Source organism: Microtus pennsylvanicus, chromosome 11 (assembly GCF_037038515.1).
Source record: "Microtus pennsylvanicus isolate mMicPen1 chromosome 11, mMicPen1.hap1, whole genome shotgun sequence".
In the NCBI taxonomy this organism is placed as follows: Eukaryota; Metazoa; Chordata; class Mammalia; order Rodentia; family Cricetidae; genus Microtus; species Microtus pennsylvanicus.
Genome location: NC_134589.1, coordinates 38,157,697 through 38,171,872, shown reverse-complemented (window position 1 = coordinate 38,171,872; position 14,176 = coordinate 38,157,697). Strand labels below are relative to the sequence as shown.

Below are 14,176 nucleotides of genomic sequence, written 5' to 3'. Positions count from 1 at the left end.
GCAGTACTCCAGGCCTGGGACTGTTTCTAGCCATGAGCTATACGGGTTCCCATTTTCTCTGTGGCCCTGCTGGACAGGGAGGTGGGGGGATTGGCTTTGGGGACCAGGCCACCCTGCCCCACATTCTGCTCAGGTGTCTCCAGGTCTCCTGGCTTAAAACCCCTTGGTCAAGAGTGTCAAGTTTAGTTTAGGCTTTTTTTTTTTAAAGAAATAGTTTGACTTGCTTCCCTGTTCTTGAAGAGTTCTTAAATATTGGGGTCTGGTGGGTGGGGGCTTGGGATACCCACTGCCCAATACCCTCTTCCCCAGTCTCATAGGATCATCACAGTGGGAGAGGTTTCCTTCGGTCCTGCCTGCCTCTGGACACATTCCAAAGGCCTCCTGAAGTGGGGGGGGGGCTCCTGGGTACCCCAGTTCTCACCCATCAGTGTGATTCAGCTGTTGGGCACCCAAGGACTAGCCCTTGCAGGGCTGTCACTTCCTTGGTCTTCTCTGTGTCCAACCTGGAGGACACCTCAGACCCCTTAACTGTGAGACGATCCATGGCTTGGCCACCAACCATGCTGGATTCTATAAGATGAGACTTGTTTTAGAGCGCGGTGTGCAAGCATTTTCAGCTCCGTCCTGCCAGCTGGAAAGACCACCACAGACTCCTTTCGCACCGACTGTCAACGCCAAGATTTTGTATTCTGTTTTATAAGGACTTAATAGAAGTCAAAAAAATAAAAAAAAAACACTCACACACATAGAATAAAAATAATATCTTTTTTTTTTTTGTTATCATGTGGAGAACTGACCTGTCTCTGCCTGTTAAATAATTGGTGGCTATTTTTGGCACTGATACTATATAAAGGAATCCTATTGAAGGCTAACTAACTAGAGTAAGGAAAAAGTGAAGGTTTGTAATAATGGTGTTTAGATAGCCACTGGGTTGATCAGCATAGTATCACAGGTTAGTCATATTTTGACAGAAAGAGGTCGCATCTACACTATAAGTTCCTGTTGGGCTTTTTGCCGTAAAACTTTTTTTTTAAATGAGTACAGTGGGGCTGGCTATATAGATCATTGGAGCACAAGGCCCTGGGCTTAATCCTCAACACCACAGGGGTGTGGAGGGATGCTACCTGGAACAAGAGCAGAGCCATGTATCTTGACATCATTTTCTCTTGACCCTGAAGTTCCTTGTAAGGCATGAAGCTCATAGAAATGAACCTGCTGTGGTGAAAGTTCTGTGCAGAAACCCTTTGAGCTTACATTCCCAGACAGAAAGAATGGTGCATTTTCTAAGCTGAGAAGCTGAAGTCCTAGCAGGCTACGGGACCTTACATGTCCTAACCATGTCCTTCTCTCTTCGTACCTCATTGACCCTATCTGTCCTTCCTCTCCTTTCTCTGCTGTAGGGCTGGCAGTAGGTCCTCTACTACCTTGAACCCTTTAGATTGGCCATTTCTCCTCTGGAGTGTGCCTTCCCAATGGCTTATTTAGTTCTTTCAGGCCTCTGTGTAGCAAGCTTTCTAGTTGTACTATCTTTGGACCACCAACCTGCAAATAATGACCCGGAGACTTAGTAATTGTGAAAGCTTGGCCTTAGCTTGGCTTTTTCCCAACTAGCTTTTATAACTTAATTAATCTACATTCTACCATGTGTCTCTTCTAAGTATGGCACAACCGACTTGCTCCCAGTCTGCTGGTGAAGTCATACGCCTCTCTTCTTCCCAGCTTTCTCTCCTAGGAAATCCTACCTGTTCTCTCCTGCCTAGCTATTGGTCATTCAGCTCTTCAGTAAACCAATCACAGTGACACAGCTTCACGCAGTGTACACAAATATTCGGCAACACCTCTGCTAAAACAGAATCTTTTAAGTAAGGTCTCACTCCACCCTTTTTTCTTCTGATGCTACTTGCCATGTTTTAAATACATTTTCACCCGTACTTCCTTCCCCACTCTGACAAGAGCAAACTGTTGAAAAGTAGTAGTTATTGCCCCCCCTTCCTAATCCCTCAGTGCCTAGAATAGTACCAAACAACACCATAAGTGGATAGTTTACTGTTTGTTATTGGATAAGCCTATTTTTCCATTTATAAACATCAGATTCCTCTAACTCTTCTTTTTAACTCATTTTATATACCAACCATAGTTGCCCCTCACTCCCCTCCTCCCTCTCCCCCATCTCACCTTTTCTCCCACCCCCTCCACTCCTCAGAGAGAGTAAAACCTCCTATGGGAAGTCAAGTAAGCCTGGCATATCAAGTTGAGGCAGGACCAAGTCCCTCCCCACTTCAACAAGGCTGAACAAGGCATCCCACCATAGGGAATGGGCTCCAAAAAGCCAATTTATGCATCACGAATAAATCCTGGTCCCACTGCCAGGGTCCCACAAATAGACCCAAGCCACAATTGTCACCTACATTCCGAGGGCCTGATTCGGCCCCATGCAGGCTTCCCAGCTGTCAGTCCAGAGTCCATGAGCTCCTACTAGCTTGGACCAGCTGTCTCTGTGGGTTTCCTCATCATGATCTTGCCCCAACACCCACTCCCTCCCCCCCCCCACACACACTGGTATAATCCTTCCTTTCCCTCTCTTTGACTGGACTCCAGAAGCTCTTCATCTGCTCCTGTCAATTCCTAGATGAGGGTTCTATGATGACAATTAGGGTAGTCACCAATCTGATTACATGAGAAGGCCGGTTCAGGCACCCTCTCCACTCTTGCTAGGAGTCTTAGCTGGGGTCATCCTTGTGGATTCTTTGGAATTTTCCTAGCACCAGGTTTCCCCCTAATATCATAATGGTTCCCTCTGTCAAGATATCTTTTTCATTTCTCTCCCTCTCCATCCTTTCCCCAACTCAACCATCCTGTGAATTCAACCGTCTTGTTCTCATCCTCCTTCCCCTCCCCTCTTCCCTCAGGAGATCTTATCTCTTTTCCCTTCCTAGGGTACCCTGCATGTCTCTCTTAGGGTCCTCCTTGTTAGCTAGCTTCTCTGGGGCTGTGGATTATAGCCTGTTTATCCTTTGCTTTACTTCTGGTATCCATTTATGAGTGAGCACATACCATATTTGTCTTTCTGGGTCTGAGTTACCTCACTCAGGATGATTTTTTTTCTAGTCCCATCCATTTGCCTGCAGATTTCATGGTGTCATTGATTTTTACCTCTGAGTAATACTCCATTGTATAAATGTTCCATATTTTTATCTTTTCTTCAGTTGAGGAGCATCTAGGTTGTTTCCAGGCTCTGGCTATTATTATGAGTATTACTGCTGTGAACATAGTTGAGCAAGTATCCTTGTGGTATGTTTGAGCATTCTTTGGGTATATGCCCAAAAGTTGTATAGCTGGGTCTTGAGGTAGATTGAATTCCAGTTTTCTGGGAAACCACCGTGCTGATTTCCAATGTGGCTGTACAAGTTTTAACTCCCACCAGCAGTGGAGGAGTGTTCCTCTTACTCCACATCCTCTCCAACATAAGCTGTCATCAGTATTTTTGATCTTAGCCTTTCTGACAGGTATAAGATGATATCTCAGAGTCATTTTGAGTTGCATTTCCATGATGACTAACAATGTTGAGCAATTCCTTCATTGTCTTTTGGTCATTTGAGATTCTTCTGTTGTGAATTATCTGTTTAGATCTGTACCCCATTTTTTAATTGGATTATTTGGTATTTTGCTGTCTGGTTTCTTGAGTTCTTTATGTATTTTGGAGATCAGTCCTCTGTCAGATTGGGGTTATTGAAGATCTTTTTCCATTCTGTAGGCTGTCGTTTTTGTCTTGCTGACCGTGTCCTTTGTTTTACAGAAGCTTCTCAGTTTCAGGAGGTCCCATTTACTAATCATTGCTCTCAGTGTCTGTGCTACTGGGGTTATATTTAGGAAGTGGTCTCCTGTGCCAATGCATTCAAGGCCACTTCCCACTTTCCCTTCTAACGGGTTCAGTGTGACTGGGTTTATGTTGAGGTCTTTGATCCACTTGGACTTGAGTTTTGTGGGTGGCAGTAGGTATGGATCTATTTGTATTCTTCTCCATGTCAACATCCAGTTGTGCCAGCACCATTTGTTGAAGATGCTTTTTTTTTTCCTATTGTACAGTTTTGGCTTCTTTGTCAAAATCAGGGGTTTATAGTTGTATGGATTAATGTCAGGGTCTTCTGTTCAATTCCATTGATCCTCATGTCTATTTTTATGCCAATACCAAGCTGTTTTTATTACTGTAGCTCTATAGTAGAACTTGAAGTGAGGGATTGTGATGCCTCTGGAAGTTCCTTTATTGTGCAGGATTGTTTTGACTATCCTGGGATTTGTTTTTCCATATGAAGTTAAAATCTTTTGCCTTTTATTAAGGGCATTTTGAGATAATAATTATGCCCTATGAAGTTGAGTATTGTTCTTTTGAGGTCTGTGAAGAATTGTGTTGTGATTTTGGTGGGGATTGCTTTGAGATTCTTCTAGTTCTTAACCAATATCCAGCAAGACCAGCTCTTCGTCTTAGCAAGGTTTCCCTTACTATAACCTCTGCCTGCTGTTGCTCAGGGTCTGAGCATTTTCCTGGGTGGGGGTGATCTGGAGCCTAAATTTCATCTCAGATCAGCAATCACAGATTCATTTCTGTGGGAGGGAATGGGAAAGGAACTGTTGCTTTAAGGCATATTACCACATCCCGAGACTGGAGATGAGGAGACAAATAGGCTGTCTTCTAACATTTGTATAATTTTCATGTCACTAACCTGTGCCTGTACTTAAGAATAAAATCAAACTGCCAGCCCTAAATTATTCAACTGTGTCCTAAGAGCCTAAGACTACTTTTATTAGTATTTCTAGAGTAAATTTGAAAGCTCAAGCTCAGAGTAAATGAAAAAGTTGAGGAATGCTCTCAGAGTGCTTAAGGGAAACCAAAATCATTTAGATACCTGACAGGAAACATAGCTGAACAGGACATTTTTACTGAGTCCAGAAGGCAAATTGCTTGCCTTTCCATAACCCCAATAAATACAGAGATGTATTTAAGAGAAACACATAGATGGAGAGGTGGGGGAGCTTGAATAGAACAGGTAAACTGGGCATGGCAACTCATACCTGCAGTTCCAACACTCAGGAGGCTGAAGCAAGAGGACCATTGAGAGTCTATCCTGGACTACTTACTCAGCATTGAAATCAAATAAAAATAAAAGAACATGGTTGTTCATTTTATCTGGTCATTCTTTTATTTACTTGAAGGTTTTGATTTGTTTTTAAAGATTTCACAGCTAGGCATGGTGCCACACACCTTTAATCCCAGCATTCAGGAGGCAGAGGCAGGTGGATCACCATGAGTTTGAAGCCCATCTGATCTACATAGTGAGTTCCAGGTCAGTTAGGGGTGCACAAGAATAGAAAACAGTTTCTTTAGATAATGATCAGCCTAACATTTGCCTTTAAAAGAAAAATTCTGACCCAGGATTTCTTTACATGTAATCCAGAAATCTATATTGGTGGAAATAGGTGTGATTATGAATTAAGAGAGAAGAGATACAGGAATTGGAATTTCTAAGCTGAACTGGACTTTGGGAGCAAGTTGTCACCTGGCTGTTCTTGCACTGAATATTGTGCCGGGATCTTGAGGGTGTGAGTTTAGCCTGTTCCCTGCAGTTCAGAGAGCTTCTCTAATGACTGTAGGTAGGCTACTTGGATCTGGTTTAAATTTAAACTGCAGTAAGAGTTGCAGAGCTTGGGTAGAAACAGCATTACAGTGATTGATAGTGCTTGTTCTGCCCCTTCAGAAAGCCAGTGTTCGGTATCCAGCACCCTGTTCCGGGCCATACAGGCACCAGTATGCATGTGCACATATACACATCAGTAACAATTAAAGATACATCTTTAAACATTGCAGAGCTTGATTTCAGTAGTCCTAATGCTGCTGTGCTTTGGGCTTTTCCCATAGACGGCCTTGTGTGCCCCTGCCCAAATCAGAATTGCGACAGTTTAGTCTCTCGTGGAAACCAGTGTCTACTTTACAACCTTAATCTTCTCTTTGGTATTTTGGAATTTAGTCTGTATACATTCTAATCCAAGGTCTAAATGACTTGAGAGTTTGTTTGAGAATTGATTAGATAACTCTCGTGGCAGAATGAGGATTATATGAGTCCCCGTTCTTAAAACAAGGCCTGCAAAAGAGATTGGCTCCTAGGAATTTCTTGTATTTTTAAATGTGGGAAATAATTTGTCCTACTTGAGGATTTTGAGTTCTAGGAGTCATGGGGAGATGTCCTGTCAAAGCTTCTATTTTTGTTAAAACTACAAGTGCTGCAGTGCGTGTTGTTGCCATGGGGCTTTGACCTCGGACCTGGAACCTCTACACCTGTCAGGAGAGGAAGCTGCCGTGCTTTCCCTTCCTAGGGTTCCCGTTCACATCCTCTTGACAGTGGATAATAGCCAGCGTCTCCCGAGCGTCAACAGATAGAGCCTTTAACAGGGTACCCAGCAAGTTGGTGCGGTCTGAGCGCTACTCAACTCACATGAATTCTGACCTATTGGATGATCACAGAACGAATATGGAAAGAGGGTTGTTTACAGCTCATCACTGGGTTAAAGAGTAACTACCATGTGGCAGAAAATACATTGATCTTTTCTGTGAGAATTTTATGACTATTTCTGCTACATTTTGTTGTGCCCAGACATTGTCATCAGTTGCAAATAGCTCTGCTTTTTCAGGATTCTCTGAAGATTCCCCCGTAATTCATTGATCAACAGGCTTTGAGGTGGAAGATAACATTTAAACTGAAGGTAGAAGACAGTTTGGCATTGACTCGGAATGAAGAAAGCTGAAGGACAGGTGAACTCTTGCAGCTAACAGAAAAGGCTGTTTCTGCCTGAGTCTCAGGTGACATATATCACACTTAGAATCTGTGCCGATAAAAGCCTGTCACTCGGAGCCATTCCCCTAGGATCTGTTGACTAGGTTGTGTGGCACTTTAAAAACACATCTGAATCATCAGTCCTCGGAGAACTGGAGACTGTTGGCGTCACTGCTGGGTCCTAACTTGGACCAGTCTGCAAATAATCTTTCCAAAAGCTAAATGGAGAAAAGGAATAAAAAGAAAAAATATTCTTCAGAGACTTGGAAAGGTCACATGTGACGTCATGAAGCGTGAATGAGATAATCTCAGAGGTTAGCCCTGTATGGCTCGACTGGGTCCTGTGGTAGTGGTGCCTCCTTTGGTTACCTGTGGTGAGAGGCATCTTAAGAGGCCCCATTTGCCAGAGTTCAGGCTGGGTTCATTTCAGACCTTTTTATAGTACTTTTAAATATACTGGAACGCAGTTAGAATATTAATTTAGGCTGCTCGTCTCCAGCTGTGCCACCATAAAGAGGCTACAGCTACTGCAGCAGGCCTCCTATGCTATGGAAAGAAAGTAATTGCTGGGTGCAGGCTGACGCTGACAGGCTACTCTTTCCCCAGCAGGCCCTGAAAGTACCTTTAAAAAAGCATTATTATGGCTAGTAAGCATTTTTAGCTCACTTTTGTGTTTCAGAGTGCCTCATAATAATCATTTCTATTTGTTTTTCCTGTTGATGTCCCTAGGAAGGAAGCAGGTTCATATTGTTATGGCCACATGTTGCATATGGTGTGTATACCAGAGGAAGGCAAGCCTCTCCTTGTACCATCTGTGGCCTGCTTTGGGCAGCCTCAGAGCCGTAGCTGAAGTGGGCATTCTGTTCCTTTGCTCACTGAACCCATTTTTTTTTTAAAAACCATTTTTTATTGGGAATGTGAATATTGTGAGCTTTATGCTCTTTTTAACTACAGTTTACATAAGAAATATATTTTATACTGTGCATTTACACAGGTGAAACTAGAGATTAAATATTATTTACTGTTTATGAGCTGTGTTGCACAGTGATATTCTCTGTTTTGCTTATTTTTTTAAGGCATGACCTTGCTATGTAGTCCAAGCTAGCCTCCTGCCTGTGATCCTCCTGATCCCACCTCTTGGAGACTGGGATTACAGGCATGCTCCATATGTGTGGCTGCTTTGTATGTTTTTAATATAAAAATAGAATATATATATATTTGTTTTTCAAGACAGAATGTCTCTGTGTAACAGTCCTGGAACACTTAGACCAGGCTGGCCTTGAACTCACAAAAGGTCCACCTACGTCTGCCTCCTGAGTGCTAGGATTAAAGGCATCTACTCCACACTCATGTGGGTACTGAGAATCCTGCAGTAAACAAAAGATAAAACTTCCTTCATATAATTCATGTTTTACTGCGAGAGGTACGATCAAGCCAGCAAATAAATGTTAAAAAGAAAACTGAAAAGCATGTGGGACAGGAAAGAGGACAGTGAAAAAATAATGGGATTGGAGGGGTGATCTGTTACTGTCATAATACGTGGTCTGGAAGACCCACCTGCCTGAGAAGATCAGCTGTGATTAACGCAGAGCCCTGAGGAAGTAGTAAACCATGCAGAAGTCTGGAGGAAGAAACAGCAAGTGCAAAAGCAGGAAGTTGGAAGCTGCAGGCTGGGCTGTGTGCAAAGAACAGGCCATGTGTCTGGAAGTGCAAGGGGGGAACCGTCACAGGGTTAATGGGACCAGATTATAGCAGTTGTATTCTGAATGAGATGGAAAGCCATTGAAAGTTTGAGCAGAGAAGTACTTGCCAGCCTTCCTACTCTTTAAGCTCCTTCTGGATACCGTATGGGGAATAAACTAGGAAGGCTGAGTGTTGTGGAGGGGAGTTGCAGGCGGATGAGTGGAAGCAAGTGCAGAAATAGGAAGATGCCGAAAGGTTCTCTGTGTTCCATTTATTGAGTTTGAAATGACAGCTGGGCTGGAGAGAGCTCAGTGGTAAAGAGTGCACACCCGCATTTGGTTCCCAGCGTCCATGTCAGGTAGCTCACAAGCTCCTGTAACTCCAGTTCTAGGGAATCAATGCCTCCGGCCACCATGGGCACCCACACAAATGTGCATAAAACCATACCCAGACACACATAAATACATAATAGTTTAAACTGTCCATTAAAACAATGACAGTAAGAAGATGGGCTTAATAGTGATCCCAGCACTTGGGTGGCAGAGGTAAGAGGACATAGCAAGCTCCAGGCTAGCCTGGGCTACATAATTTAGACCCACTATCTTACAAAAAATATTTTTGTTTCTTGAGTTGTAATGGTTTATGCCTGTCTCTCCAGGAGTCAGAGGTAGAGGGATCAGGAGTTGAGGATCCAGTCTGAGCCATACAGCAAGATTCTGTGTTTAAAACAACGCAGGCCTGGGTGTTGCTCAGTCTTAGAGTGCTTGCCTAGTATGCCGAGGGCCCTGGATTCAACATCCAGCATCCTAAAGAAAAGGAAGTGGGAGAGGAAAAAGGAGAGGCTAGGTTCTTGGAGAGAGCTCAGCAGATAGGAGTACTTGTTGCTCTTGAAGAGGCCTGAGGTTCCATTCCCAGCACTCACATAATGACTCGTAGCCATTTGTAACTTCAGTTCCAGGCAGTCCAACTCCCTCTTCTGACTTCTGCAGGCACCAGACATTCACATGATGTACATTCACATGCATGCAGGTGAAGCACATACACGTGTGATTATCTCAAAGAAGGGGACTGTTTCTGTTTATAAAGGATGGTTGGCATATCCACGGAGCATCTAGCTTGCTTTTTTGTTTGTTTGGTTTTGTTTTTGTTTTTTCAGACAGGGGCTCACTATATAGCCTTGGCACCTAGAAGTCACTCTGTAGACCAAGCTGCTCTCAGATTCACAGAGATCTTTCTGCCTCTGCCTCCCAGGTGCTGGGATCAAAGGGGTGCAGTCTACTCCCTTAAGTGCTAGACCACGCTTAAGCTCTGATCTCAAACTGAAAGAACCACCACCATGATCTCTCCCCCAACCCTGGGCTCCATTGAGAGTCTGTGTTCCTGAGCTCTTACTGATATTTTTGTTACACGTATGAGTGTTGGGAATGAAGTGCAAAGGAGAGAAACAACAAACCAGGGTGCTGGTCCGCTTGTGTATGTCCTTTCCTTCATTTCATCCAACAAACAGTGATGGAACCAGGCCGGGTGCTGGTGAAAGTGAGATGCCCAGCACTCTCAGCTCTGTCTCAGCAGTGGCCCTACATAAATGAGCATACGTTCTTCACTGCAATAGTAGTGTGTATACTGGGCGCTATGAGGGGCTGAGGACTTCCTGTGAGACTTACAGTTAGCTAAGTTAGACAAAGCTTAAGGAAGAGGATGTATCGGGCAGAGAGAAGAGCACAGGAAAGTGCAGAGCTGTGACTTTCAGTACTGGGGACAAGAAGTAATTTGGATATGGTCGAAGTGAAGGAACTAGCCCAGAAAGGTAAACAAGAGGTGGATCCGTGGGAGCACTGAGCCCTGAAATGAATGCAGTTCTACCTAATGGTAAAAGTTTGAAAACTGCAAAAGTACAGATTTTTTTAAAACTAAAATAAGATTAAAACATTTCCCCAGCAAATAACTTTGTGCTGTTGCTCTTAAAGATGGTCTCTTACCAAGTCACAGTAGAATGTTGGTTGGCTTAAGCAAACATTTTGTCAGTAAGCTCTTTAAAACTATCTGATCCCTATGTAGCATAGTAGTAATACTAAAATCTTGGATAATCCAATGTGGTTATCCTTAATTATTTTTAAAAAAACTCAAAAAATCAAAATAGGAAATAAGGTAGTGAAAGTTGTAGCTCGAACTCTAATTGGTCTTAATAATAAAAACCCAGAGTCCGATATTAGGGGGTGAAAGCTGAGAGATCAGAGAAGCAGAGCAGCCAGCCACTGGAGAGACCTTTTACCTCTACTGCATCCTCAGACCAAAGGGGCAATCCTATCCTCAGACTGCATCCTCTGACTGCAACTGTCTCCACCAAACCTCAGACTACCTCTGAGCTCCTGTCTCCTCCCACTTTATATTCCTCTTTCCACCCAGCCATATCACTCTCTACCTCCCTAGTGCTGGGATTAAAGGCATGAGGTCTCAAGAGCTGGGATCCTCTTTGTGTGAGTTCTGTTTCTCTTTTAGACAGATTCAGGCTTGTGTAGCCCAGAGTGGCCTTGAACTATCAGAGATCCATCTGCCTCTGTCTCCCAAATCCTGGGATTAAAGATGTGTGCCACCACTGCCCTAGCATCTAGTGGCTTAGCTCTGTACTCTGATCTTTAGGTAAGCTTTATGTGATAAAACACAAACCAAATATCACTATAGAAAGTTGTTTTCTATTGTCACGCAGTCACCATTGTGCTTGAGAGTGAGACAGCATTCTGTGTGCTTAACCAATATGAGCTCATCTTTATGACAGCCCTGTGAATAATGCTTCTGGTCTTTTTCTGGACAGGAAATTATTCTGGATATTGTTTGCCCCTCAGTCACACAGAAAGCAGGTGTCAGAGTTAGAATTTGAAACCCATTGTTCTGACTCCCAAGACTCTGCCAGCAGTGTTTGCTGCCTTTGATTAAAGGATCTGTTCACAGAATTATTCTAGAGCAGATGTTTTGGGGCCGTCTTCGGGGAAGATGAGAACCCTGTATTGTATGTCACAGAGTGGCAGAGGGTTCCTGGCTTTTATCTGTTTATGAGGTCCAGGCAGTAACGAAATGGTTTAGCCTGCTGACCTCAAGAAGTATTTTATGGCTTCGCACTGCCGTCAGGCTGTGACTGGAATAGCGCTCTCGGGACAGATGTTTAGGAACTCACTCAGCCTCCTTCAAAAGCACTGCTGTATATTAGTGCTCTTTCTAGATGCTGTTTCCAGAGGAAGAGGCTGTCATTCTGTCATATAGAGCAGATCCCAATGTCTGCTGTGAAAAGCCTGTCAAGATGGTTCTGAGAAAAGCCCTTGGTTAAGAATCACTATCCCCTGCAGAGATAACCATTGTAGTTTCTCTATTTTTAGTTTTATGGCAAGTGCTTGGAATATAGTGAACACCCATAAATCTTTAAACTGATGCATTGTGAGATCTGACTGCTTTATAGTCAAGGATGATAGTAATAATAGTCATTAGTGTTCACAAAGCCCTCCTGTGACCAGCCGACGCTGTCTCCCCAGTTCTCACTCGTATGCCCTTTCCAGAGCCAGGCACTGTCGTGACATCTTCTCGAGGCCATAATTTGAAGAAAGACGTTCCTTTTCTCTAATTCTTCTGCTGAGAATCAGGTGAATTCGAGCATAGCTCTCTTCCAGAAGCCACGGCTGCCTTATGTCTCTGGAAGTGGTGTTGCAATGCACCCAAAGGCGCTTCACACCCTTTTCTGACATTTTTTTCCCTGCTTTAACCAGCAGGCTTGGTCTCTCTGAGAATCAGGCTGTGTGGTTTAGGTCAGAAACTTTTATCCTTAGTAACTGGAAGGTTAGAAGCACAGCTTACCAAGAAAGTAATTGAAGGAATTCTGAGAGATCAGAGAGACTATCAAGGAGGCTTACCCTGGTAATGACAGAGGAGGGGCGACGGTGCTCTGTAAGTCCAGAAAGATGTAAGAGCTGCAGGTTTCAGAAAGGAGTTTCTTCTGTCACATAGCCACAGTTTTGGTGAAGTTTGGGTGTGTAGTTTAGGTAGAAAAGAGGGGAGGATAGATAGATCAGTGCCTCAATCAACACATATCAGAGAAGCAGCTTCTTGCAATAGATGGAAACTAACACAGAGACCCACAACTTGACAGTGTGCAAAGAGTTAGATACTTCTTAGCACTCAGCACTAAATGGGATGTCTCCATCAAATTCCTCCCCTCAAGGATCAGGGATTCATGAGGAAGAGGAGGCAGAAAGATTGTAAGATCCAAAGGTAATGGATGAATGCAAGGAAACAGTATTCTCCAGACACACCAGGACTTATGCACATACGAACTCAGAGACTGTGGCAACATGCACAGGACCTGCACAGGGTCAAGCCAGATAGGGTCCCAGCACTCGGGGAAATGGACATGGAGTCCATTCCTGACCAAGGGGTTATCTACAAAGGGAAATCAATTGTCTTCAATTTAGTATCTGTCATTTGGTTACACCAACCACACTGTAGGGCAGGCAGGCCCATGCCCAGGAATACTCAGAAGACATAGAACTCTGGTACTTTTGTGGGCTTTTTCTTTCATTTTGCTTTGTTTTGGGGGGGGGGTTGTTTATTTGTTTGTTTTTGGGTTCTTTTTGTTTTGGGGAGGTTTTTTTTTGTCTTATTGGTCTTTTGCCTGTTGTTTTGATTTTTGTTTTTCTGTTTCTTGGATTTTTGTTTCTTGCTTGAGTTTTTAAAAAAAAAAAGAGAGAAAGAACAAAGTTGGGAGAAGGGGGAAAATACATTACAAAAACATTTTCATAAAAATATGGAAAAAAGGAAGAGAGAATAATGGTGTTTAGATAAGCACTTTTTCTTTACTTATTTGTTTATTTGATTTTGGTTTTTTGAGACAGGGTCTTTGTAGCTGACTTGAACTCATAGCAGTTCCTTCTATATTAACTTCCTGGGTGTAGGGATTATAGGCAGGAGCTACCACATCCAGTTTCTTTTGCTTTTTAAGAGCAAAGTGAGAAAGAAATAGGCTTCGTTAATGATCACAGAACTTTGCCCAGAGGAACATACTCTGCAGTGCTGGGAACATAGGGAGGAAGTCGCTGGTGGCAGCAAGCTGTGGGAGGCAGTGTCTTAGAGCAGCTCCTCTCTCTTGCCACCTCACATGCTCCAGAACCTGCTGCAGGCAGGAGTCAGCCTGTCCCCATGCCCACACTAGTCAAGTGCCCCAAATAAAAGTGCCTGCAGTAGCTTATTTAAAACAGCATGTGCACACAGGGTAAGACCACAGTCCAGAAGCTTGTATATAAAAAGAAAGAAAAGAAAGAAAGAAAAGAAAAACCACTTCTTTGCTTAAAGGCTTGTCCTTATAACCTTGAGGTTTACCAGCAGTTGAGCCCGATATGCTTCTTTATGGTAGGACCTGAGAGGTTCTTATCAAACCCAGCTCTTGGAAAAGTTACAAGGTGATGTGGCCTCTAGGTTTTGAGGAGGAAAAAACATAATCAAGACTGAATTGAAAATCAGACAAGTTTGAGTTTGAATCCTGGTACAGTCTTTATGACCTGTCCCGGGTCATCCCTTTTCCTTTCTTTAGTTTCCTTATCTATTAAACAAGAAGGGAATGGTAGCTACTTTGTTTAGTTAGTTGTAAACAATAGAAATGTCACCAGGGTGTCTTGAAAAATCCA

At 43.3% G+C, this 14,176-nt stretch overlaps 1 protein-coding gene across 6 annotated transcripts in view; it reads left to right on the top strand.

Annotated features, from left to right (window-relative positions):
* The window catches only part of Ap2b1 (adaptor related protein complex 2 subunit beta 1), a 118,819-nt gene that overhangs the window by 87,445 nt on the left and 17,198 nt on the right, over nucleotides 1–14,176 (top strand). The window lies entirely within an intron of this gene.